Source organism: Protomyctophum bolini (genome assembly GCF_963924005.1).
Source record: "Protomyctophum bolini genome assembly, chromosome: 10".
Taxonomy (NCBI): domain Eukaryota; kingdom Metazoa; phylum Chordata; class Actinopteri; order Myctophiformes; family Myctophidae; genus Protomyctophum; species Protomyctophum bolini.
In genome coordinates, this window is record NC_137871.1 from 19889092 (window position 1) to 19916512 (window position 27421).

Below are 27421 nucleotides of genomic sequence, written 5' to 3' on the forward strand. Positions count from 1 at the left end.
GGTCCTTTAATAGGGGGCGGCTTGGTGGCACGCCGTGGATTCTTTATGCTGACAAACACTGTTTAGAAACTAGAAAGTAAACGTCTTTGATTAATGAAGTTATTTTTTCCCCGTAGCTCCCTGGGAAAACCAGAGGAATTGGATTGAGAGATGCTCTGGCATAGACAAAGTGGGGTCAAAACAATTTTCACTTCTCTCACAGAGTGATTAAAAAGCTTCTGCTCTTAGTAGACTACCACTGCTGCTGCTACTCCGTTTGAGAAGGCTGAGTGGGAGGAAGTTCTTCAGAGAGTTCCAACGAGAGAGAGAGAGAGAGAGAGAGAGAGAGAGAGAGAGAGAGGGAGAGGGAGAGGGAGGGGGAGAGGGAGGGAGGGAGGGAATGAGTGAGTGGTGAGGCCGGACACATCTTAATTCTGTCATTCCCATGTCCGTATATATACGGACCCCAATGTATACATTGGGGACCATATACGCATACCAATTCCTGTCTATATAATGTCCCATGGCAGCTTTTGCTATGGCAACGCCCCACCGCTCCAGCTATGGGATTGAAAATATAATCACTGTTTAAAGCAGTTGAAAGGAGGATTTTCAAAAGTCCATAAGTCGGAATCCAGGAGAGCTGTTCTTGGTGGATCTTCTGCCATCCAAATTTCCGATTAAATTTGTGCCTTTGTACCGCGACGCTCCCACCATGTAAATGCTTCTAAACAGGGTGTGCTTGTGCCAATGATACTTGAGTGGGGGGGGGGGCAAACTCCACTCTTAAAGTGAACGCGTATGGTGGCACCTGGAACTGGGATTTATGCTAACAGCTAGCTGCAATAAATGAGTTAATATAAGAAAGTTTAAAGGGTAAGACCACTTTTGTAGAGGTTTGGGTTGTGTAGTTACCTTGCCATGAGGTAACTCCAAATGTGGACAGGACAAGAAATCCCCAAAAATTGCTCCAGTGATTAGAAATTGATAATTCAAAATACATTATGCTCCTCATTGACTTACATTTTACGCTGAAACAGCTCTCAAAGTCACTATTTTAGAACGTCAACAAACACAAAAAAAGATGATTCAGACAATATAGAGCAGCGGTTCCCAAACCTTCTTGGCCATGCACCCCCTGTTACCTCCAGATCTAGCTGACGCACCCCCCACATGGAAATATAAATTGCATGAGCTATATAGAGACATATATTTCCTATATATCCACATATGAACCTGAATATGACATAAATATGCAGCATAGCTATATTCTGCATATACGTTCAATATATTGGCATAATAATAATATATTTTAAATAATACCATAGCACCACCATTAGTCTTTTCATGTCACGCACCCCCTAGAAGGCTTTCACGCACCACAAAGGGTGCACGCACCACAGTTTGGGAACGACTCTATATTAGAGCATCACCAAAACTCATACTGTTTAGTTTTTTCATATATATTTAAAGAAAAAAGTTTTGGTGATGCTTTATATATTGTCTGAATAAACTTTGTGTTTGTTTACGTACTAACATAGTGACTTTGAGAGCTGTTTCAGTGTACAATTTAAGTCAATGAGGAGCATATTTTGAATTATCTTTTTTATCATTTATCAATTTATAATCACTGGAGCAATTATTTTTGATTTCTTGTCCACAAGTTACATCATGGCCAGGTAACAACACAACCCAAACCTCTATAAAAGTGGTCTTACCCTTTAACATAATTTGGACCAATGATGCAAAGCAATAGCCATAACAAGATAACCTAGAGGTGTGCATATAGTTGATCTGCATGGCCTTTCATCAAGGGTGTCTGGCATACTGTGCATGGAATACATTCATATGTACAGTACGCAGTCATCCTCATTACAATAGTTTTGCACAAAAATGAATCAGCCACCATCTCCTGTGCCAATTGAATAGTAGGATGTACATGGTTATAATGGCTTCACTCTGTGACAGATAGACAGATAGAACTTCGAACTAATTATGATTCGACATCTATACTCTCACACACTATAGCCTCATCGTCTGTGTGATCACTGATCTCCCCCACCACTTAATGGTACATTTATATAGCGCCTTTATCCAAAGCGCTTTACATAGATTGTGCATTACATTCACCCATTCACACACACATGCATACACCGATAGCGGCAGATACCATGCAAGGCACCAACCAGCACATCAGGAGCAATTAGGGGATCAGTGTCTTGCTAAAGGACACTTCGACAACTCTGGGTGAGCCCGGCGTCGAACTGGCAACCTTGCGGTACCATCCAGCCACTCTACCCCCTGAGCCAGATGGAAGCCATTGTTGAGCTGCTACTTTATTAACATAAGAAGATCACTGTCAATGTGGTCATTAAAATGGAATAAATGGCATTATGAAGTGACAGGTGACTGTCACTGTCACAAGCAGGCAGCACAGTATTTGAACCTGAGCCTCAGTATTTCAGGTGAACATGAAGCTCGGCTCGTCACTATAGAGCTGGCCGGAGGTGAGGCCCAGTTAAGTTCCTCCAGACGCCGTCTGAAGGGGCTCCCGCCAACATGACCCCCGGGGGAACAAACTTAGGCGGCCTTCAAGACAGGAAGTCCAGACTTCTTCAATCCTCCCAGGGTTAATTAAAACTAACCTCACGGCCCCCGGAAGGCTGTGGCTATAAGTCATGGCTGAGTTGGGAGTGCCCGGAGCGTGTGGAAGACTGATACAGTGGTGCTGGAGTGAGTGAGGGGGGTGGGGGGGGGGATTACATGTCTGTAATCTTAAACACAGCCAGCTATAGGTTTCACGCTTAAGTAGAACTGTCTGCACTTTGGCAAGGAGAGAGAGAGAGAGAGAGAGAGAGAGCAGAAATTGCTGCACTGCACATTGGGAGACAAAATCTATAAATGCAATGGCTGAGTCGTCGATTAAACCTGGTTGCCAGAGTTACCAAAACAGTTTACGTGGCAACCCTTAATATGCGTCCTCCAGTCTGTAGGAGAGGATCCTCTCTGGGAGGGATGGCCCATGAGGATGGCCTAGGAGGAGGAGGAGAGAGTGTAGAAGGGGGTTGGCATAGAGTTATATATAAACTACAGGACGGACTGCATTTTTTTCTTGATTTGGGCGCCACAATTTGCAGGTGCGGTGAATGTGCTTTGCCAATTATTTGGGGGCTCATGGGTTGTGAGTGTGGAAATAACGGAAATATCTGTAAAACATATTTTTGAATTTCCATTCAACTGATGTGATTTACAGTGGGACAAATTTGCACAACTGTAATTGTCAAAACGGAAATGGGAAGGAGGCATCACATCCGCTTTGCCCCGGATCATTTTTTAACATTGTGGGAGGCAACAGTCTGGGTAGCGAGACTACAGGAGGTGATGTGCTACCAGCACTAACCCAAGGAGAAGTCAGAAGTTGTACTTCATTTAATCCCCGGAGACCCCAACAGTAGCTCCACAGTGCAAATAACAGTATAGTCTGTCAGACACTTCCTCAATCAGAGAAGTCAAATAGTGAGTTAACATGCAGAGAGGGTGCTGAGGCCAGGGCTCTGGGAGCCTGTATGCTAATGGAGACCTTTAGCACGATCCATACTTGGCAAACAGTGGAGCAAGCTTGAGGGGAAACCTCTGCCAGCCTGTTGGGTGGACTCCACGTATATCCTACACATACATGCATGCACGCATACACACACACGCACACACACAGGTAGTCCTGTATCCTCTCTGTTGTCTCCCGCTAGATGTGCTGTTGTTTGAGCTGGAGCCAGCTTCCCTCCCATCCATCAGCAGATAAATATTAAGGACAAATATTTCCCTCCAGTAGCATTTAAACAGCCACTATTGGCGTTCATTTCAATCCATTCGCTGCCACTCAGAGCAAGTTTGTTTTGTTTGTATCCCTGTAAGTGCTGCGAACGTGGTGTGTGTTACATCAGGAAAACAGACTAAAGACTGACAACTACATCAGGAGAACACAGATACAACACAGCAGCAGCAGACTAAATATTTTAATGATACAATATACTGCGATTGAATCAAGAAAACTGTTGAGGTCAAAGAATTTGTTCACCCCGCGGCAACTCAGGCTGGTATAAATGCTGAGGAAGGATTTTGGAAGGATTGGCAGATCCTAACCCCAACAGTGACCCTATTGGCCCTGACACACTGAAAGTGTCTTGGGGACTGAAAGGGTCAAGAAACGTAGCCTACCCATTGTTTTTAGGAGCGGTAGCCACACTGTCAAGTGGAGCAGCCCCTGTCCTCATCCTATATTAAAATTGCTTAATGAGTGGGCGGTGGTTATACTTCTCCGGACTCGCAAGCATCGTTTCTCTGATCTGCACTAAACTTGGCACATACACGGTTCAGGGGTCTGCCATGGGAACAGTGACACTATAAGGGCCTTGTGTGGGACCCAGGGGTCCTTTCCGCACCAAACTTGCCACAAGCACTATTCAGGGCTCTGCCGCGAGAATAGTCATACAAACATAATTGAACACATATGGGGCACTACAGCACTGTTTAATGCTTCATATGGCCATAAATATGTGACACATCTTCAGCAGCAACTGTATCTAACATATAACCCTAACTTGAAACAGCAGTTGAAATTACAGGTTTAAATATGATATAATGATATAATTTCAAGCATTCAAAATAGAGAAATAAAAAACCATCTATGCTGAATCAGTCCTTCAGACCTTGACACACTCACATACTGTAAATGGGGGATGGTTTTCATTTTCCAAAATACTTAGCGGACACGTAGATAGATACCTTTATTATCACACAGGGGGAAATCATTCGCCCAGAGATGGCGGCACAGCAGTTAAGGTTACAACATACATGTAAGGATAAAACTATATACAAAGTACTGTAGTAGGCTATACAGTAGAAACAAGGCAGAAGGAAAGACAAGGTGCATCAAGAAACAAAAATAAACATAGCGTACGGCAGTCTGTACCAAATTAATATTCAAAACTGTATTCCAGTCATGACAAGCATTTTGGTGCAATTCGCGCTGTAACTGACAGATTATTCCCGCACAAAATACATTATAACACCACTGGCAAACACTGCAAGAGACCAGAGAGGAGGTTCCACTCTATTCCGCTTCTTCACGTTGTTTTGATGGGCAAGACTTCTGAAACAAGGGCATGTTATTTAAATGATGTTCGTCTTCAGCCACCATGAGATGTATCAACACCCGACCATTTTTACCCTGTGAGTATTACCCTACGGCCGGTTGATAAATATAGCATGAACCCCGTCGTGAGGGGATTCCTGTGCTGGGATCTGCGTTGGCTTCTATGTTGATAAATGAGGGCCTGCGTGCATCAAGACATTGATGAGTACAAAGTTGCGGTTGTGTGCGTGCGTGCATGCGTGTGTGCGTGCATTTGTATGTGTGTGCGTTTGTATGTGTGTGCGCACGTGTCTGCGGGCGTGCATGTGACATGGAGGCAGAGGCAGAGGCTATGCACCATAATGGCATTTCCTCTTCTCTGCATACAATGTTAATGTTATGACCAAAGCGGTCAGGAACCCCTGCGCCCCTCACAAAAAGCTTGAGTACAACAGTCATTTTCACTTCCACGATGGAACCTGGTGCACAATATGATATGTTTGTGCTGCTCTTGGTCCATTGTGGGAGCTGCCATTCAACAGAAATACCACCACATATTTCAGCATTTCAGCTGTAAAGCAACAAGGATGCCATTTCCCCTCACGACGTGAGCATTTGAAAAGAGCTCACATCACATTGGCTGCTGCTGAAGATTGTAGAAAGTTGCAATGTTCTGCAGTGTTTGGGGTTCAAACCCAGAGGTGCCTCCAAGAGACTCTTTTCTGTGTCAAATGGTTGGTTCACTGAAAATGTTGCAACTCTATTCGAGATAGTATTAATAATGAACAATTAGTCCTTTGAAACTTTGACTGCTATTTCTGCCGGAAAGGGTTACAATATTGTTAATATAAATAGAAGACATCTTTCACATTAATCAGGGGCGAGGAATATGAGGAGGAATATAGAAATGAGGTGAGGAATATATAAATCAATACCGGTATATAGATGTCACACATATTGACAAGGGAACAAGTTTTTATTAATCATTTAGTTTGCTGTACATACATTTCAGTGACGTCTCTCTATGAAATGTCTGCATCCATCAAGGCTGCCCACTCACATCTGCCACGAGGACTGCCGCTTTCAGCTTATCTTATCACAGTCGGAAATGTCACACAGATGAAAATGACAGATCTCCGGCGAACGTTATCATATTTCATGAAAGAAGGGGAAAAAAATCATCATGTGAAGTGATGTTACAGCGAGACTAGTGAGTGCATATTATCTGTCTAAAATGCACTGCTGCTGTTCATTTGATGTGATGATTGCATGCATCCTTTACAGCAAAGCAATAGCTCTGTGCTGCACCTATTTGTATAGGATGGTAAATGTGCATCGTGAGATAATATACAGTCTGTACGAGTGCAGATGACTGTCCAATCATATCGTTGCGTGACAAAAGTCTAATGATGACCTTGGTCTTGATTTGCTCACAAGACAAAGCTCCTCTATCAGTGTTCATTTGGACCGCAATTTATTTGATAGTTTTTGTCACAGTCTTTTGAATACAATTCAGCTTTATTTTTTGTCAACTGAAATGTTTTTGTCAACTAGAACAGTGGTTCCCAAACGAGAGCCAAAAGAGAAATGTGATGTTTCCCCAGGACTCAAACTAGTCAAAATAGCAGATCTACAAGATCCTCCTCTTCCAGTGGTGCATCTTTGATTACATTCCTAACAACAAATCTGTGTTGTAAACCGAGATGCCGACAGATTCAGCTGCGGAGCTCAGAATATGATCAGTGACAAACTAATGGGATGTTCTTCTTAGCTCTGCTGTTTCATTGTCTCCACATGCAGGCCGAAGGCATGGGGGCATTTTTCAGACTCCATCCTGATTGGCTAATATTGGCTTCCAAAGTTCGCAGGAGTGCTCAGTTTCAAACAAAATTCTGCAAATCATGAACACATTGTGTGATTTCCGTGAAATGTATTTTTCAAAACATGTTTATATTACTCCTAAACATTTTGCCAAACATCACACTCACTCCTATCCTCCTTGTGGAGACCTGTGCCCAGAAAGGCACTTTTTCTAATTCCATTTGAATTTGCCTCTGGCGCCGCACAATAATATGTGGATAACAGGATGTTGGCCGTTTGGTCCGCCTTCAGCCCTCCTCTTCTGGTGGGGCGCCTATGTTTTCATTCCCACTAACAACAATATATACACATTCTGAATACCACAGCCGACAGATTCAGTAGCTTGGAATCTGTGAGAGATTAGTTTGTGGCTAATATTGCAGAGTCATCCAACTTGGAATAAAGTAAATAAACACATGAATATATTTAAACAAATAAATAAACTGCCTTTTCTGCTGGCAGTCTCTTCAGGGGCAGCGCTTGCTGAGTTGTGTATTATCAAGCGAACAGGACAGAGTAAGCATCTACGTGAAGACCCATCAAATCCCAGTTAGAGGTATAATTGTGTTGTTCAGGTTTGATGAAAGGCGAGTGTGGCTGGTCATACAGATGCCTGCATTAGCACTCGCCGGCCACGTTTCACCTGCAACGTCTCCTGCTGCTCAGATGGCAGCTGATGTCTCTTGCAGCGTGGCTGAGGTGACAATGACAATAACACAGCGCTCTCTGTAATATCATCCTAGGCTTCTGCAGCTCTTGCCAATAAACCAAAGCCAAGATAAATACCTTGTGTTGTATAAAAATATAAAGATCGGATCGGGAAAAATCGGTATCGACATGTCTCAAAATCAAATGATCGGAATCGGATCGGGAGCAAAAAAACGTGACCGGGACATCCCTAGTCCATCTTTATGCTAAAGATAGATTTTGACATTTATATCTTGCTATTCACTTACAGCACTTGCCATCGATAGAGATAGGCTATCTGAGGTTCTTCACTGGATGATGTGACCAAACAAATGATGTCGTACCTTCTTCTTTATGATGTCGTATGGTAAGTTTGGGTATTTCCCTACATTTGTCTAACTTTAAATGTTGTAATTTGGCATTTGAAGTATACCAGTAGAATGCCACAGCATACAATACAGCATAATACATATACAGTAATGGGCCACAACAAATGTTCAAAACATTTGAACTGATGAGTAAATGAGGTTTCATAATGCTATCATTTCTAACAGATGGCTTCTTGTAATTTCTATTAAGGTTCAAGATTTCTTTATTTTGTCTCCGAGGGAGAAATTTGTCTTGGACCCCAAGGACCCGCCCTGCAAATGTTTCTGCGGAGCCCTTGTGTCCGTGTCGCCGCAGAGCAGCGCCAAATTAGGGGGACTAAAGAACACAAGGATGCAGAAAAGGCTCACTCCAAGTGGTTCACTGCAGCTCGCCATGACGGTAAACATTCACATTTCAAATATAAAGTAGGCCTACTTAAGTAAATGTTTTAATTCTGCAATATAGAAAATGTAATGTACAAATTATCTCTCTCTCTCTCTCTCTCTCTCTCCCTAGCTCTCTCTCTCGCACCCACGCACGCACATACACGCACACACACAGGAATTGACATCTCTCCTACTAAATGGCTAATAGTGCAACATTGCATCTTGCAGGTTCTTATTTACTCCATATTAACACTTCTACATGGAAAAGGTTGCCATAATGTCACCTCAATAAATGGGACTTATGGGATGTTTGAGATTGTTGTTGTTGACATAGTGACACGTTATGATCAGTGTGTTGTGCTCCAGCAACTACAGTGCATGCTTATTATAGGCACTAGAATTTCGCCCCCCTTCGGGGGCTAATCCCAGTGTCCAATATATTTAACATAAAACTCGCAGTAAAGTGTAGCAGGACATACACAGTAACATTGATTTATAATCTGACAAGGGAACACTGAACACAGGGAGGTTTATATAGACTAGACACAGGTGCAACAGAACTACAATCAACACTGGGATTGGCTGGGAGACTAACAGGACACAGGTGGAGAAAACTAGTAATCACAGTGAGGTGAGACAAGACAGGCAAACAGCACTAGGCAGAACAGGAAACACTAGGGCAACACTACATAATAAAAGTATACAACAGACAGATATCGTGACAATTTCACGCCCCCAAATGAGACGGCGCCCCCACTTCAGGTCCGTTTGAACGGTATACTGCAGCTGTCAATGCAATCCCTATGAGAGGCATCATAAAATACCCTAATCTCACTGGTTGATTACCGAGGCTGTATTTGTCCTTTTCAATGTCACATACCACTGCCATCTCAATATACAACCCACAATGTACTATAACAGGGATACTCAAATAGATTTACCTGTGGGCCACATTACAAAAATGGCAAGGGGCCAGGGGCCAGTAGATAAAATTACGACATTAATGATACTTGATAACTTCTCTCTTTCAATTGCTTTATTTTCGCAAAATGTATCAAAAAGTACAATGTGCATGCACACAATATGTAAATAAATAAATGTGTTACATTTTCTTGCATAAACACAAAGAGCTGTTTCCATAACTGCACAAATGATTGCACATAACATGAGTAGCTGTTATAATAACATAATAACATAACATGAGTAGCTCTTTGCCTGCCTGCCTGCCTGCCTGCCTGTCTGTCTGTCCATGAGTAGTTATTTGTCTGTCTGTCAATGAGTAGCTGTCTGCCTGTCTATGAGTAGCTGTCTGCCTGCCTGTCTATGAGTAGCTGTCTGTCTGCCTGCCTGCCTGTCCAATTGTCCATGAGTAGCTGTCTGTCTGCCTGCCTGCCTAATTGTCCATGATGATGTATGGATAAATCAAACGAACGATTAAGCAAGCAACATTGAGAAGGATGCAACATGCTGTGTGATTTACCTGTTTGGGTTTGTTTTGCGCAACTGGCTCGCAAATGTTTGGAGGCACGCGTGTATTGAGAAAGTGCGCTGCGTTTTCTTCGTGGCATATTGTGTTTTTGGGGGGGTGATGGCAGAGTATATTTTGTTGGTGGAGTGAGTAGCCTACAGTGCAGTCAGAGAGTAGTTCACAGGTCACACACAGGAGCAGTGAAAGGGGGAGGGGACTTGGGATGGCAGTGTAGAGTAGGCACGACATTGAGGGGATAGAAACCATCCCGGTCGCGTGGTTCATCTAACGCGTGTGTCACTGTGAAGGACTGGCCCCATTAAGTGAACGTAGTTGGCGACACAGGAGCAGTGAAAGGGGGAGGGGCCTTCGGATGGCAGTGTAGAGTAGGCACGACATTGAGGGGTAGAAACCATCCCGGTCGCGTGGTTGATCTAACGTGTGTGTCACTGTGAAGGACTGGCCCCATGAAGTGAACGTAGTTGGCGTAGTAGACGCCAACATGACGATTTTGACGTAGGCTGTTGAGGTTGAGCAAGAATAGCGTGTTTCAGAAAAGTAATATTACATATAACAGTAAATAAGACATTTTTGGCGAATGCAATGTAGTCTATATGTTTTGTGGGAGTGTGCAGGTTTTATTTTGCATAGAGAGATGTGTGGTGGAAGTGTGGTTTGGTCGGAGATAGAGCACGAATGAACGGCCATGTGCTCATGTACCCCCTGTCTATTAGGTCAGAAAAGTAATATTTAAACAGTAAATAAGACATTTTTGGCGAATGCAATGTAGTCTATATGTTTTGTGGGAGTGTGCAGGTTTTATTTTGCATAGAGAGATGTGTGGTGGAAGTGTGGTTTGGTCGGAGATAGAGCACGAATGAACGGCCATGTGCTCATGTACCCCCTGTCTATTAGGTCAGAAAAGTAATATTTAAACAGTAAATAAGACATTTTTGGCGAATGCAATGTAGTCTATATGTTTTGTGGGAGTGTGCAGGTTTTATTTTGCATAGAGAGATGTGTGGTGGAAGTGTGGTTTGGTCGGAGATAGAGCACGAATGAACGGCCATGTGCTCATGTACCCCCTGTCTATTAGGTCAGAAAAGTAATATTTAAACAGTAAATAAGACATTTTTGGCGAATGCAATGTAGTCTATATGTTTTGTGGGAGTGTGCAGGTTTTATTTTGCATAGAGAGATGTGTGGTGGAAGTGTGGTTTGGTCGGAGATAGAGCACGAATGAACGGCCATGTGCTCATGTACCCCCTGTCTATTAGGTCAGAAAAGTAATATTTAAACAGTAAATAAGAATGTTTGTGTGAATGAATGTGTGATGTTTCAGCAGGAGTGAACTACACTGCCATCTACTGGTGACTGTCAGTACTGTCAGATCTCTGCATCACAAAAGGGTCAGTGCAAACTAAGTGGTGTGCAACTGCAACTGTACATGCAACTCTCGGGTTTAAATGAATACTATGCCCTCAGAACGTTGCTGCTCACGGAGAAGGCCCACTGCATGGTGTTTGTCTGTACGTTGTGTTGTCAGGCATGTACCTCTCTGTGTTCCTGTGTCAGGACATTCATTCTAAAGGTCATTTCAAATGACAGGAGACATACTGGTGTGTCGCACATTGATCTCACAGCTGTTGTGCACTCACCAAACCCCCCCCCCCTCTCTCTCTCTCTCTCTCTCTCTCTCTCACTCTCTCTCTGATGGTTGTTGAATATTGGAGATACGGCCAGGACTTAAAATCCATTAATCCTTCAGACATTAGAACACTAAACATGGGTGATTTTCACCCGGACGATTATGTTTTTGCAATTTTCATAATGTTGCTGATGTCTGAGGTGATGATGCTCAGTGACATCATAGAAGGTAGGTTTGTTTCCCTGCCCACATCCCTGATTTATCCTACAGGCAGGTGTTTGGTGAATTTCACCCGTGTTTAGTGATAGTATGATCCAGAAAAATCCAATACACCCATAATAGATATTTATTTTATTATTTGATTTTTTTTAATTCACTGGACCAATCTCACATGTTTTAGGAATGGGTGGACCAAAGGAGAAGTTCCCAACTTAATTTCTCTTTTTTTAGGAATATTTAAAAAAAATTATCTTCTTCTTTTGTGATTTTTTCACAGATTTTTATGGAATATTTTATATTGGGTAAAATATACCGGTGTTTAGTGATGGTGTAACAAAACATATGTTTAGTGTTCTAGGGTTAAGTCTTTTGTTTTCTTTTGTAATATTGCATTATTGTATTGTATTATTATTATTATGTATGTGTATGTATATATCTTGTGCCAGGAACCCACATACAAGATTCATGTATAAAGGGGTTAAAGTGGGTAATGTTTTGACGCTATATAAACTAATGTTGCTGGGTTCCCCCTTGAATCCTCGCACGTCGCACGGACTGGGGGCCCCTTTAGAACCACTGTGTTAACCAATTAGAACCGGGAAAGTATCGGTGTCATGCGCGCGCACGTTACAACCTGACACAGGCCACCTGTAGTGTGCATGCTAGGTAGCGGTGACATATGCGTAGTAGGACCACTTCCGTTCTACTTCCTATCACAACGCTGTTTGTAAAGGTGGCCTCAGGGTGGCAACAAAACGGAGACACATGTAGGCACTGTTCAGGCACCAATCAGTCAATCAGTGTGATTTCAGTGCATGGGTGAGAGTGTAGCCTATGTGCAGTTTGAATGTTGCAAGGTGTACACCAACCTGGGGAGAGATGGGAAGAGAAGTCAGATTGACATGTATAGGCATGGGACACACCAGACTCAGGTGAGGTCCAATCTCCCTGAAGATTGATCAGGGATATATCGATATATCACCACCGGTGATATATTTTGAAACACAAATCTTCTCTTCTCTGGGTTAAATCAGGTGGGGGGGATCCGCGGCCAGTATCATTTTGGAGGTCATTGGCACGATAAAGTGTGTGTGTGTGTGTGTGTGTGTGTGTGTGTGTGTGTGTGTGTGTGTGTGTGTGTGAGTGTGAGTGTGTGTGTGTGTGTGAGAGAGAGAGAGAGAGAGAGAGAGAGAGAGAGAGAGAGATGGCTATTTCAGCACTCATAAGGAAACCCAGTGGTGTAGTGTCCATTGAAGTGTGTCATTATCTGTGGTAAATAAAGGGGTCAATGGGGATTGGTCATGTTCTTTATCATAGCCATTCAAGCATGCCTGATTTCATCATCCATTATATTCAACGCCGACTGTAATGAATTAAATCATAGAACACACCTCCCACACGCTCCCACAGCCTCTGTATTTATCCTCCTTTATTTCCAAATCAAAAGGATAATTCTGGGCATGTTTGAAACAACAAAGAAAATGTATTTAGGCAGGCTTTACCGTGTCTCATAGCTCTCTAATTCACTGGTTCTGAAAGGGAGGAAGCCCTCAATGGGTAGAGGTCCCTAGTGAAACTATAGTTAATATAGTGTTAAACTAGGGAAACCAAAATGCATTAGCGCCCACTCTAAATAGCCAGCTCCCCCATATTCCCCCCCAGTTACAAATGTATGGAGCCATTGCTGCGTTAAAGTCAATCACTTAACCCTCTAGAGATACGGCACTTGATTTTCACATTGTCTTTGTGAATAAATAATATATAATATGTGATGAACCAATCACCCTTATAGAAGCACTTGCATTATATGCATGTCTATTCTATTTGTGACAGCTCAGGAGTACCAGCATTTCACTACCTGCAGTAACTGCTCCATATAGCTCAATGTGAAACCCACGAACCCCATGCAAACATACATTATACATTTTCACACGACTTTCTCCAGGCGCAACATGTCCAGCACCGGGAAGCCGTTGTTTATATGCCAAAGCTGACAACAGGGAGCCAATCAAATACCAAGGTTACACAGTAAAAACAATGCATGTTTGATTAAAAACAAAACTTAGTTGTGCTGGACCCAGGTGTGAGGGAAGGATGAGGAGGAAGACATACTGTACTGTGCAGTTGTAGCAAAGCAGGCAGACCGCCACACTGGCGGTCTGCCTGCTGAAGGAGGTCGGTGTTAATCTTGTACGTTAATCTTGTACGAGGTGGGTGTTAATCTTGTATGTACAAGATATTATCTTGTACGTACAAGATAATATCTCGTACGTACAAGATATTAGCTCGTACGTACAAGATATTATCTTGTACCGACAATATAAAATATATGTTGAATGCATGGCCATTCAGGGGCTCAGTAGTGGTTTCAGTATTTATTTATGATGTATTTTCTCTATTATTAAGGTTATTGTAGCAGTCGATTTGTATTGGTGGTGGGGAGGGGGGCGGGACGTGTGTCGCAAGACATGGCCAACGCATTTTCGGGGGTCCCCAGCCAAAAACGTTGAGAACCCCTGTTCTATGGCAGCGAATGCTGGATCCTGAAAACAACCCTGCAGAAGTCTCTAGACGGGTGCTACCTCAGATTGCTGCATGCCATACTTAACAACGACAAGATGTTACCAACAAATGTATGAGGGAATAGAAAAGGATGAGCGGGAAAATAGCAGCCAGGAGAATGAGACTAGCAGGACACTGCCAAAGACATGAAGAGCTGCCAGCCAGCAAGTTGGTGCTGTGGGAACCAACACACGGGCACCGGTCACAAATGTGGATGTACTCAAGAAAGATGTAATAGGCTACCGACGAGCTGGCCAGATGTATGGAGAACCGGGATGACTGGAGGCAACAATGGAGGGCTCTCATGAGGACGACCTATAGAGAGGCGCGCACGCATGCACACACGCACGCACGCACACACACACACACACACACACACACACACACACGCAGGTGGTGAGTACTTATAGGGACAGATGGAGGACAATCTTGCTGTTGTCTCTTTAGTCTTATTTTCTATTCAAGAAGCAGGTCGTTTGCCGTCTAACTGTGTGTTTTGCATAGAGCAGAGAGCAGCTTATTGTGGGGGTTGAAAGGCAGACACGTCCATGACATGAGGTTAGAGGTCAACAGCGACACAGAAACTCTTGACATCCACACATACTTTAGTGGAGTTGGAGTTAGGCGACGCACAGAGAAAGACCAATCATGACAAATTTAGTTTCTGCTTCAAAATGAAACTGAAATTACAATACAATAGCTTGGATTCTGGCCAAATTGTTCAATCAAAATAAATCCTATAGGGTTTTCAAAATTTCTAATAGGATCCTATAGGATTGAGAAAATCCTATTAGAATCCTATAGGATTTTCCAATGTTCCAATTCTATTAGCACTTTGGACAATCCTATATTCACTAATGATATCTGACAGATGAAGCATATAGTGTTTGCTGGAAACAATAAAGTGGGTGAAAATGAATGAATAGCATACATACATACATGATGTATATGCTGTCTGAGGTGGGTGTGTCCTTGGTTACCTTCATGATGCTCAATGACATCATAGAAATGGTTAAATGGTGCATTTATATAGCGCCTTTACCAAGGCGCTTTACATTCACCCATTCACACACACATTCATACACCGATTGCAGCGGAAGCCATGCAAGGTACAAACCAGCACATCGGGAGCAATTTGGGGTTCAATGTCCTGCCCAAGGACACTTCGACATGTAGACAGGAGGAGCTGGGATTCGAACCGCCGACCAGTGGATCATTGGACGACCTGCTCTACCTCCTGAGCCACAGTCGCCCCAGAAGGTAGGTATAGACGGTAGGTTTGTTTCCCGTTTTCTTTTATACAGGCAGGTGTTGGGGTGAATTTCACCCGTGTTTAGTGAGTGATAGAGAAAAATCCCATAGACTCACAATACAAAGGGCTTTTATTTTTCTTTACTGGACCATGTCCCACCCACACCAAAGGAGAACTTCCCAAATCCCTTTTTTAGGAATATTTTAAAAAAAAGTAATGTGCGTGTGTGCATGCACACGTGCGTGCTCACATGCATGCGTGCATGTGTGCTGGACTGACAGATGTCTAGATAACATCACACACTCATCATGTAACATAACATGCCGCTCTGTTTCTTCTCGGCAGACACAGTCCATCAACCTTGACATTTCACTGCAACCAGAATGTCAACGAGACCAAACAAGTTGTCAGCCATGCTTATCTGCTGCGATAAGAAGGATGGTGAGACAGGCGAGGTGACACACAGGCACACACATAGACAGACAGGTACACATCTAGACAGAATCATTGATGATGAGATTCAATTTATTGTCAATGCACAGTACAGTACAGTACAGTACAGTACAGTACAGTACAGTACAGTACAGTACAGTACAGTACAGTACAGTACAGTACAGTACAGTACAGCGAAAAGTATTTTCGCATCTCACCAATAGTGCAAACATTCAGTAAGGAGGATACATTAATAAGTACAGTAGTAACAGCAGATATGGGCTGAGCAGTAGTCATTTAAATAAATAACTAAAAAAGGACATGAGCAGGAAGAAAAAAACAAAAAACATTGATATGACATACCAATGGTCTGGTTATAAACTTTGAATGTTATCAACCAAGACCATGCAATTGGTGCCAGTAGGCTCTACTGGAGCGGAGACGTTGTTGTTGTCAGCCATTGTCCGACGTGGCATATTGGTCAGGTCCGACTATTACTAACCCTAAATCTAACCCTAACCTCAGTCTTTACCGGCCACATAAGTAAACATAAAGCAAAGTTGTTGTATAGTGCAGTTTCACTATGTTTTTGCTAATAGCATGGTCTTCATAAGTATAATATACCTACTGGTGATTATGGGTTACATTTGAAGCAGGTGCTCCAGCAAACCGCAGACAGTTCTTTACAGAATACATGTGTAAATTGAAATGCAGGAGTACATTATCAATTACAGAATATGAGTAAATATAATGCAGGAGTACATTATCAACAACTATATTTTGGAGAGACTTAAGATTATGAGAGAAGTTTGTCACCGTACAGGAGAACGTCGCTCATTTTCAACCTCATTTGCATATAATTGGCTCTGCTCATTATAAGATAGCATTTTTGTCTACTTGCTCTGTGTCTTATTGGTGGGCTGTGGACAGTTCAGAAAGCTGCCCACAAATGACATAATCAATGGGCATTCCAAGGTAATCTAAACTAGCATTACTCTTCCTGGAATATTAGCATGCTGAAATAGAAGCCAATGTCATCGCGTTATTTAATTATTATTATAACTAAAAATTGTTTTGTATTGTTGAAAGAATATCAGAATTATCGGTTCGATACGATATTGAATTTTTAATGAAATATCGGCCAATATCGATATATGCTACCGATAATATCGTGCATCACGCACCCACACATACTTAAATACTGCTGAGTCTCGCTGTGCCGACAGACAGGTAAGCACCGCAGCGAGGCGAGACAGTGGACCAGAGGCAGAGTGCAGCACCAAGGACAGCACCTCCACCTAGGGCACGTCATTGAGGGGAGGTACGTTCCCCTTTACCTTAGTTAGAACCAAGCCCCCAGGGAGGCTCTCCAGCATTGAAGCACTCGGCCCTAGTGGTTAGAGCATGAACTGCAGGCGGACCCGTGGAATCACGACGAGGGAACCCTGTGCAGCTGGGCTTTAACATTGAGCGCTCGTTTGCACTTCCGCATTTGACGCTCCGGTTCAGTCTCTATCCTTTTATTTCTCTATGGTAAGAACCTAGCTCAACCTGAGGTGATGACACCTGCTCTCTGTCTGACTTGATGAGAACAAGCTGCGCTGATTCGATGCTGATCAGGCCGCTCTACAGAAGAAACTATAGTATTAGGCTAAAGCAATCATTCATTATCCTACAGTATTGGCATGACACCTAAGGCCTGACTCACACCTTTCGATCTAGCATGCAACATTGATGCATGCTAGATGCATGATGTAAACAAAGGATAAGTTCCAATGGAAGTCACATGGTTTGACACAACATTTTTGTTGTACGGCTTTCGGCTGTGCCCCCCTCCCCCTCATACAACACAAATGTTGTGTCAAACCATGTGACTCCCATTGGAAATGCATTGCGAGCTTGCATCAGTCAATAAGTCTCATGCATCAGCTATACATCAATCTGTTGTGCACGTGCGAGTCAGGCCTAACTCCACAATTTGTGTGTGTGTGTGTGTGTGTGTGTGTGTGTGTGTGTGTGTGTGTGTGTGTGTGTGTGTGTGTGTAAAACAAATAAAAATGCAAAGTTATAAACCTAACCTGAATTAAAATGAATAAAAGGATTGGAGAGTGTCCTACGTTTCCAGTGGCTGAACATAATAAACAGGAGGTATACAATATCTTATGTTTCAATTGGCTGAACATAGTAAACAGAGGGTACAACGTCTTAAGTGGCCTTGTGATTAGAGTGTCTGCCCTGAGACTGTGAGATTGGGGTTCGATCCACGGCCGGGTCATACCAAAGAGAATGGGACCCAGTGCCATCCTGTCCCTGCTTTGCACTCAGCGTCAAGGTTCTGTCCCCGCCACATATTAGCATCATCTCCAGGGGGTGTACTTACTACTTATAGGCCTACATCAAGCTACCTCACCCTACTACAGAAACAGGACATTTAGGCTCCTGCCCGAGGCTTACTTACTTACAGCGTCTTAAGTTTCTATTGGCTGAACGTTGTAGAGAAGGCGAGTCAACCTAACATAACAGTGTTCTTGTTATTGTACAGTGATGATATGATCATCACACTGGCCTCTTTCGCATGGCAGGATTTGATCCTACTGTGAATTTGGGTGTGTTTGTTCAGCTTCCCCTCTGGTTTGTTTGTTTTGTGGTGATTGTAATGCTTATCAATTGTCCCTGCTTTGTCCTTGTCCCGTGGCTGTCATGATTTTGCCCTTTAGATAAGTGTGTGTCTGTGTGTGTGTGTGTGTGTGTGTGTGTGTGCGCATGTGTGTGCGTGTGTGTGTGTGTGTGTGCGCGCGTGCGTGCGTGCGTGCATGCATGTGTGCAGTCGAGTTGTCCTGTATTGTAAGCTCCTCCCCACCACACTGTGGTTAAGGTATAAACTTACTGTCCAATCGATGCTCTAATCAACGGGCGGGGTCTCCGCCCACTGTTATCTCCCTCCCCCTGATTCAATGGCTGCCTTATCAGCTCCAAGCATCCCTGGCCTCTCAGAGGCTCTGGTCACTGTTGGCAGACATCCACGGTTACGAGCCACCACATTCCAAATAAGGTATGCCTCTCTTTGTTCTTTGGGTTCTACACTGATTGGATCCCCAAAATTAGATGACCTCACGACTGCTCAACGCGACACGTTTGTAATGGGTTGAAAAGGCATGATTGTGAATGGCTGACAGATTTGTCTTTATTTAAGTGTCATGCTTCCAAGGAAGCCCAGCCCATATGGACTTATAGGACACGTTTACTTTAATTTTACATAAACAATGCCAATGCCAATGAACAGTTCAGAAACAATGATCAAGATAACATAAGATCTTAAATAACAAACTAAGAACACCCAAGATTCATACATGGCAGAATGCAACATAAAAAGATTACAACATTGGGCCTGTAACAGGAGACCGGACATGGACCTACTTGAAGAGCTGATATTGCCTGTACTACTCCAGGTTCTAGCAACAAACTGTGCTGTCTTAATACTTCATGATTAAATATTAATCTGAACTTGATTAGTCAGCTCATGACTTATACACTGATACTCATGTTGTTGACATGCAAACTAATCAGCGCTGCACTTGGTCCACCCTTCTTTGCCCTGCACCAAATCTATTCACCGGAAATACCCGATCTACAAGCTCATACAATGTTGGACGAATGTTCCCCCCAGAATCGGGATGCTACTGTATGCAAGTCTGCCTCTGCCTGTGTGAGCTGGGGAGCACAGCATTTAAACATCCACAGTGACTTTAAAACTCCCTTCTTTAACCTCCCTTAAATCATGACCCCCCCCCCCCATTTAAACACACAAAACAAATATTGATTTCTAATAGGACTTCACAAGAAAGAGTTAATCTCTGTCTCCGAGCTCGCCTTGCTTTTATCAGAAAAATGACAGAGATGCTATCTTAGTGCTCCGTGAACCATTTTCCTTTTTTAATAACTCTGCAATTCATTTCAGCCCATTTGAGAGAGAGAGAGAGAGAGAGAGAGAGAGAGAGAGAGAGAGAGAGAGAGAGTCTGCCTATCATTGTTTAATTGTGTCACAAAGTGGAACAGAGTGCCAATGTGACCTTGTGCTGTTTCAAATCTTTCCTATGAGCCACGGTTCACAGTGTCACACATCTTAATATGAAGCCTTTTCTTAGCACTAGTAGGCTATCTATAGCAGGTTACAGAGCGGGTGAGTGTCACACACAACTTATTCTGGAACGTTCTTTTGTTTTAAGACACGTTGCTATCTGGAGCAGGCAACACTGTGATTAAAGGAACAAAAACACTAAATTATAATATACATAAGCAACTAGTCATCATGTATCCCCACCAAGAGCTGGCTTACAAAGACTGCAAGCTATGTAACAAATGATCATCATGTTTCTCCACAATAATAAATACCTTTACTACTGTAGGTGGCCAACACAATTAATCAATTGTGAATTGTTTAATTGGAACACATAAGCTTTGAACTTGCGTGCGTGTGATGTCATTAAGAGGGCTATTTGTAGTTTACACCTAATCCATAAAAACTAAAACAAAACAGAACAGCATTTCCACGTGGTCGGGGCACTAAAACAAAAGGAACCTTTAGTGTGAGCCAGTGACTGGAGCGTGTCCTATACTGTATGCTACAGGATTCCAATCCAGCAGAGCATTAATATACAAGTCCCATCAATTGCTTTAAAAATAAACATGTACTTTTGAATACTATAATATATTATAATATAAAATATTATGGTTATATCTTTTTTAAAGAAAGCACTCCTAGCACAGCAACATTCACTGGTTAGTTGAGTAGGCTACTATTTGATTAGGAGTATTTTGACTCAAGCAGTCTGCGTTTGAGTACTTTTGTCCACCAATGAATAGAACAGTCCAAATGGAAGCCAGTGGAGCAGGTGAAAACAGCATGGGTCGAGCATTCAGTCGTGATGTCGCCCCTCCCTGAATGCATGAGTAAGAGCTTCATATCTCTCTCTCTCTCGGCATGAATATAATAACTACAGTATTGCCAAAGCATACAATGCAGCAGAAAAAAATATATATAACAGAAAACAATATCAAACATACAATATAATTTTAAATTACACAATACAATATGCAAATGATCAAAATGTACAGTATTATTCTCTCTCTCTCTCTCTCTCTCTCTCTCTCTCTCCTCTCTCTCCCTCTCTCTCTCTCTCCTCTCTCTCTCTCTCTCCTCTCTCTCCTCTCTCTCTCTCTCTCTCTCTCTCTCTCTCTCTCCACTCTGACAATGGATTAAAAGTTATAAATTGAAAAGCGTTCCTTCACCAGTTATCGTTGCAGGCCAGTAAATTATATGCACAGGGCTGTTGGGTTTGTGTTGATTTATGACCATTGGTTTGATATCTCACTGCTACCTACTTACTGGTGTTAATCTCACATTATAAAATGTAGTAATCTGCCCCACTATGCTCATTTGCATAACAACCCCCTATGTCTTATCTTACTGCGTTTTTCATGAGTCCAGACGGTACTGTGCATTTCATGAATTAATAAGGGAAGGTTTCTATAACAAGTGTCTGGTGTAGACCTGCTGGCCACCGTAGACATCCTGGTAATTACATTCCTGTCAGAGTCATCACTGAGCTCTTCATCAGTACAGTTTGACCCCCATTAAAATAGATTGATTCCAAATCATAACGGTTTGTCATTATGAACCTCTCTCTCTCTCTCTCTCTCTCTCTCTCTCTCTGCTTCCCTGTGTGTTGGCTGCCCGAGGGAGGCAGGCGGGGGCCGGGGGGGTCATACAAAAGTGCAGAGGCATTTATGAACAACGTATTTCTCGTGATGAGTTACATTGCACTCTATTAGTACGGCTTTGAACTCAATGAGGCATGATTACATTTTGCAAGAAAGAAGTTAACGCTGTCCTCTGCGCAAGCTCTCGTTTTCAATTCGATCTTGGCATTGTTTTTTGGCTGGCCTTCCAGATGCATCATTCACCGATCAAAATCAATAGCTTCTAGAGACGTATCTAATGAATTGCTGCACTAAGTCTAAGACTGAGACAGCAGTTTTGTAGCCGCTTCTTGGTTTCACCATGGGGAACAACAATTCTCCATTTCCTCCCCCATGTCAGTAAATAATATTGGGCACGGCTAAAACACCTGCCCAGTGTAAAAGACACTTGATACAAACCAGCAGTAGGGATTAGCAAGCAAAGAGTAAATATAAATGGTATATATATATTCACATTTTAGCGGAATAAAGATGTAAAGATTGTTCGCAACTGATTTTTTTGTAATTTGTTTGTTTTTGCTATTTGGAATTTTATATTGATGCCTTGCAATGCCAGATCTCGACACAGAGTACATTTATTACAGTTTTTCGTGATTGTTAACAAACAAAAATGTACAATTTGCACAACCTTCACTTCATGTACCTAATCGCTCGACACAATTTGCACTACATCACACTCCCTTATCTGCATTAGACTCTTTCTCTCTTTCTTTACACTCTGATGTCAATTACACATCACCTTGTTGTCCAAACACTACACACAATGTTCAGTTGTTGCACACACTTATCACATCAAATCTCAAAACATCAACCTACAATACACAACTATTCAAATCTCTTCAGGTCTGGTGAGTAATTTGTTGGTAACACCTGACCACATAGATGACTAGTGACATCTGAGACAAATGAGCTTCAACCGGGCTGCTAAAGTGCGTGAGTGTTTCCAGAACCACCCACATTTTTCCGTTCTATACCTTGACCTTCCACCTTATTCTCCCTTCCTGAATCCTATAGGGGAGTTTTTTTCCAGCTTGTAGGTAGAAGGTATATGAACGGAACCCACAGAGCCGGGTCACACTGCTCCAGGCCATGGAGGAGGCTTGTGGTGATGTGAGTCACCTGTCAGGGCTTTATGCGCAACTCAAGGCGTTTCTTCCAACGCTGCTTGGACAGGGAGAACATTGCCTGTGATGTGGATGAGGCCCTCTGGCCAGACAGGAACCGGGGGCATGATGCCTATACTGTAAATTACAGTATTGTTTGGGAAGGGGGCCCTTTTGAGCATGTTTGAGCGGGTCGGTTTACAGTAATGTAAGAATAAATAAATAAATAAAATAATAATACAAAAATGTGGCTGTATATAATATTTGTGTGCTGTTGTATGTTTTACTATGAAAAAGTAAGCCTACACTGAGTTATTTTACAAAAGGAGAAATTCTCCATAGTCATTGGCCCGGTATCTCAAAGAACGCTTCTTACACCATGGTGTGGTATGGTATAGGCCTCAGGTCTACCATTCTGAAATTAAACAATATATATTAAAATAAATAACATTTATAAATATATATATATATATTTATATATATATATAATTATACACACACACACACACACACACACACTGAAATGGCACAAATGTTTTCCGGCGGTGTTAATGGGTTAAATGGATTTACTGTATTGATGTACTGTAGCGGGACTTACCAATCAGTTAATTGTCAAAGTCAGAGACGTCGCCATCAGGCTTTAACACAGTCAGGGCTGGACCACATGGACACATGCAAACCTCCTCAATAACACTCGCTCAAACCCACAATAAATTAAATTGTTTGCTGATGAGAATCCATTATTTGGGTAATATCATAAGTGTTTAAGACCATGACAGAGTAATCACTATCAAACTCTCTTTCCATTCCCCCAGCCACAGACACACTGCAACGCATTAGCATTAAAACAATTTGAATGGAAATTTCATGTCGCCGTGTCCAAAATGAATGGGTTTAATCAAGTATGTCCATGAGGCATTCATTCATTCATTTATTCATGTGCGCCTAAGGAACTTTAAGAGAGAGTGGTGAGTGGGGGGGAACAGAAATAGTTCCATTTATTAGTGTCCAACGTGTTGACCTTGGCCTTGTTGTAAAAGCCTTTCTGGAGTGTGGAGATGGAGAAATAAAAAGCTATCAAGTTGCATTTATTAGTGAGCATGCACGCAAGCACGCACGCACGCACACGCACGCAAGCATGCAAGCACGCACGCAAGCACGCAAGTCAGCGTCAGATCCATATACGGAGATCTAAAGGTGGCAGCGAGGGCAGTGTATTGAGTGTACAGGGTTTGATGAGGTCTGTCCATATAGGGAGTGTGTCTTGAGTGTATAGGGTTTGATGAGATCAGATCAACATTATGGAATGTCAGAACAGGTCAGCTCCATATATGGAGATCTAAGGGTGGCAGTGGGGGCAGTGTCTTGAGTGTACAGGGTTTGATGTGGGCCCATGGCTAGGGCTGGGCCTTAATTTTCGGAAGGAAGAACTAGGAAGAACAGTGATTTTAGGATTGAGGGGGGGAATCTTGTGCCAATTTCTCCAAATTACAAATTTTTAGACTTGACCGAAAACCGAAATGACCACCAACAGCCCATTGGCGAAATAGGGAAAATAGTGTGAACTGAATACGCTCAGTAGGCCTACAATAACTGAAGGCAAGAGAGGCAACTATTTGTGGACTGCAAACAGTGAATTGAGCTGTTTAATAGCTATGTTCTGATCCCTATTTTGTTTGTTCAGTAATGTTACGGTCTTTAGGAAACAGCAAATGTGCCAGTGATGTTTGGAATTTGCCAGTCAGGATGAAAAATCTGACGGATCTGTCTTGCTCACTTGACTATAGAGATTATGGGCTAGATTTTGAAGGTGCGTTTTACCTATTACAGTAATATGAGCTGGGGGCGTGAGGTATGTCATATTGCAATTTTAAGCATGTTAAGAAGCGCTTTCGACACCCCGTGGAGTGCGCAAAACGGCCTTGAATTAGTCATGGGAGTGTTTAAGGCGTGTTTGAGAGTTACCCAATCAACATGTCCGTACTATTTTCTTTACCAGTCAGCTGATGTCACATACGGAATGCGCACTTTGGGGATCGTTATTATTACATTTCTTCAGGCTGGCACCATAGAAGACATGACATATGACTTTGTCACATTTGGGTTAATTATTCCTATTGCACTGCATGCTGTCACCTTTATGCCTCAAAATAAGTTGTTTCTATTGAGAAACACCAGTAAAATTATATTTTAATTTAAATTATAATTATATTATATTTGAAATGAGTAATGAGTTGAATGCGTGGTGCGTATGCCCGTGATGGTATGGTCTTCGCTCGTAGCATTTTATTGAAGAAGACTTGGATCGAGTGTGATACAGCGTATGAAAGCAAACCTCTCAAGGATTATGGAGATGTTTTTATTTATTTTTAAGGTTGAGAAATGAAATAATTATGGTCGTTTCTAATCTCAACCTTTCAAAAAGAATGGATGCGTCTTTTGCTGGCTGTTGCCATGTCTCATAGAAACAAGTAAATAGGTCTATAAAAATAATCCCAAAATAAGCGCATATAACAGGGGTCTGTAACCTATTTTAAATGAAGTGCCATGTTTTTATTTTCTAGATAGTGAGTCTGCTATATCCAGATTAATTTTAATGACACCACATTAAAATAAAAAACATATTTTGATTGTCCACAAATATAAAGTCCTTCCATCTTTTTAAATATTTTCTTGCACATTGTTATAATGATCATTATATATCCGCCTGCAGTCAGAGTTCATAGTTTTAATGAATGAATGTGATTCATTGTGAGCTGGTAGATCTGCTATTTTCAAAAGTAACATTTTAATTACATTTTTGTATTAGTCGTCCTTAAGTTGGGCAAATGCATTAATCTGGGGATCCTTGACATGGGAATGTGCTGTGTGAGGATCACTGGTTTAAACAACATTAGGAGAAACCTTTAGAAACAAGAAAAGCAACCACAACTACCAATATTTACAAGCAACTTTACAGAAAAAGAAGCCGCTTATAATAAACAGACTTGGCAACACTCCAGCAGCGTCCCAGAGCCGCTCAAGTGTAAAATCAAACAGTGCTTTAAATTCTTTTTGCGTTTATGAGGTGCCTAGACCCACGTCTAATCGTTATGCGCAGGTCAAGGGGCTTAATAGCAAATTGCGCAAAGCGAAAATAATTAACATATGGACACTCCCACAATGCTAAAATATTCAGCAACGTCGTATTCCATATGTGTGTGCGTTCAACACGGGACGATAAGGCTTTCATAATACGATTGTGCGCAGAGCGAGGCCAATTTATGTATTACCACATGGTAAAACGCACCTTCAAAATCCAGCCCAATGTGTATCGATTTGCGTGATGTACTATTAAAAAGTTCAAAACTCATCCTCCTGGTGGCACTATAGTTATATGTTAAAAGGTGGGAATTTGTTCCTCAATATAGTGCAAATGTCCAGGCGAAGTTTCTCCGCAATCGGAAGCTATACGTTCATGATTTGTAGCATTTTGAACCACTCCAATCCTGAAAATGTCTGTCTTAGCGGTCAGTCTTACCCAATTAGAATGGAATTTGAAAAATCAAACAGATCCGCCTTGATCACTTGACTATGGAGATCATGTGTACCCATTTGCGTGGAATCTGGATAACATATGAAGGCGTAATATTAAAAAAATTATGTTTTACATGTCCGTCTCCTGGTTGTGCTATAAAAGGCAGATGTGAAAAATGCAGGGCAAAGGTTTTTCCTTGGCCCCTACGGAGTGTGCAGTTACAGTATAGCTAAAAACACAGATGGGCCTGTAATTGTACCACAAGGCTGATTTGAACATTTTAAGTGAGATTTCTTCCTCAACCTAGTGGCAGTGCAAACTTTCACAGCAATCGCACACTGTGTTCGTGATTTGAGGCATTTTGTTCAAAACTGAGAACTCCTCTTCTCTCTCTCCCTCTTTCCTGTCTTCACTTGATACTATCAAGGCAGAAAAGCCAAATACAAATACACACACAACACAAGATTACACACACAGCTCTGCCCTGCAGTGTGTATGTGCAGCCCCCCTCCTGACTCACTCTGACACACAGGTCCTTTCAGATGGGGAGTGAGTGACGCAGGCATTGTCACCTGGATCAGTGACAAGTCTGCTCCAGGTCTGCTCATGAGGGGCACGGGAAGTGTAGCGTGAAAAATAAAGCTTGCCACAAGCCAGGTCTAGTAGCATGTGCACGAAAAGAGAATGCGCGCAGCAATTTGCGTGAAAATTCTGTGAAATTCTTTGATGTGGCAACAAAACAAATTCACAGAACGCAGCAAATCAGGCTGTAAAGGCTTATTTGGAAATACTTGACAGTTGCAAACATTGCAAACAAAACAAAGAAATATAACAACAACAACAACAACATCGTCTGACATGTGCAGTAGTGTCACCAAGAGCGCAACCCACACGCAAACTCTGCACACAAACTTGTGTGTCAAGCTTTGTCCAATGGGACAAAACAATGTCCGCTCGTTTCATGTGTCTGGCCCCAGTTGCAGTACCAGTACCTGAAGGGCCAGCATGTCCGGTGTGCTACTGTTCTCTTTCTCGGTTCTGGGGGCTT